Source organism: Sinocyclocheilus anshuiensis, unplaced genomic scaffold (genome assembly GCF_001515605.1).
Source record: "Sinocyclocheilus anshuiensis isolate Anshui unplaced genomic scaffold, SAMN03320099.WGS_v1.1 scaffold1325, whole genome shotgun sequence".
Lineage (NCBI taxonomy): Eukaryota > Metazoa > Chordata > Actinopteri > Cypriniformes > Cyprinidae > Sinocyclocheilus > Sinocyclocheilus anshuiensis.
In genome coordinates, this window is record NW_015552751.1 from 1 (window position 1) to 1,820 (window position 1,820).

A 1,820-nucleotide genomic window follows, 5' to 3' on the forward strand; every position below is an offset into this window, starting at 1 on the left:
CTGGACCATTAGAAACCATTAGTACTGTGGGGCTGTGGTAGAAAAGAAATAGCATTAGAAATGTACTGTGGTGTTATGGCAGTACAATGGTATTTGTTTTATATCATGGTACTGAATAGTCATGCAATATTAATGAACCATTTGCATCATTTATGATATTATAGATGGTCTAAAAAAAAAAAGTAGTATTGTTATGATTACCATACCATTTTAGCATTTTTTTAAAATATACTATTATAGAATTTATTGATATTTTGAATTGGCTTTTAATTTTATATTTTCAGTATTCGTTTTAATTTAAGTTTAGGTGTTAGTAATTTCATGTTTTTTGTCCATTTTTTATTAGCTTTCATTTTTTAAATAATTTATATTTATTAAGCTTCTTTTATTTCATTTTCACTCAATATTTTATTTTATTTATTTTTTATTAATTTTATTTTTTACTTTACTTTATAAAATTATGATATTTGAGTCATCGGTCAGCAGCGTTCCCAGAATCTGTTTATGTTGCTTTGTTTTTTTAACACACTGTGTTTGTTAAATACTTTATTGTTAATTACAAATTACCTGACTGTATTTAGTGTGAATTTGTTCACATTTACATATTTGTTCACAATCTGTATTTACGTGGCCTAAAAACAGTGAGGAGTTATGCTTAAATTGAGATCCTCATTGTTTTTAGGCCAAGTAAATACAGATTGTTATTTATATAAATTGTGCAATCTAAAATGTTATTGCCCTTTTAAATCACTGCAATGTAGAGAACTTCAAGTAACTTCACAACTTTTTAAACTACTTTAACTGCCTTTTAGAGGGTAGTTTTCCTGTAGTTGAACTACTTGTAATGATGAGTAGTTTGTACAGTCTGAACTCTGTTGTTGTGAGCGTGCTGCGATCCGCCTCCTCTGAGTTGGCAGCACCTCTGCCAGTGGAAATTTCCCGCACATGCACTCTTATTAAAAGCCAAACACTTGAACTCTGCCATCTGACTGCAATTCTCCATCGAATCCCACCCTTTATTTCTAAAGTGCTCAGTTTGAGATCTTTAGCTGCTCGTATCTCAGTTCTCTAAACTGCATCAGTGATCTTCTCCGAGAGTTTCACATCCCTCAGGTTAAACCAGTATTCAGCACGAGCCGTAAGAGTGAACGTGCCGATCTAAGACAGCTCATCCATGTCACATTAACCATCAGGGTGCAAAAGGAAGAACTGACCCTACTTGAAGAAGTTTTGTTTTCTTTCCCATGCTGACATTTAGACCCTTCATGCTAAATACCAGAGCTGCTTTAGAAATGTCTACATGTATCATGGTTAGTGCATGTTATGCTTTCTTTTTATTCAAAGTTGCAATCCTAAGTTTTTTATATTAGTACTTTTTATAATTTGTTGTAAAAACACCGTAACGTAACGCTTTAACAATAGTAAACACTGGTTGTTCTAAATAGGCAAAACTTGAATTGTATTTTGTTTTGGACACGGCCTTACAAGCAAGCAAGCAAACAAGTTTCTTTTAAGCAAATCACTTTGTTTGGATGGTTAATTTTCAGTAAACTGATCAAAAAAATTATAAAATATAAAATTTGTTATAAAATATAAAGTTTGTTTATTTACTCAGTTATATAGATGGCTTGACTGTATTTAATGTGAATTTATTTTCAAATTTAATGCTTTCATTACGAGCGATAATATACAGTGGTGTGAAAAAGTGTTGGCCCCCTTCCTGATTTCTTATTTTTTTGCATGTTTGTCACACTTTAATGTTTCAGATCATCAAACAAATTTAAATATTAGTAAAAGATAACACAAGTGAACACAACATG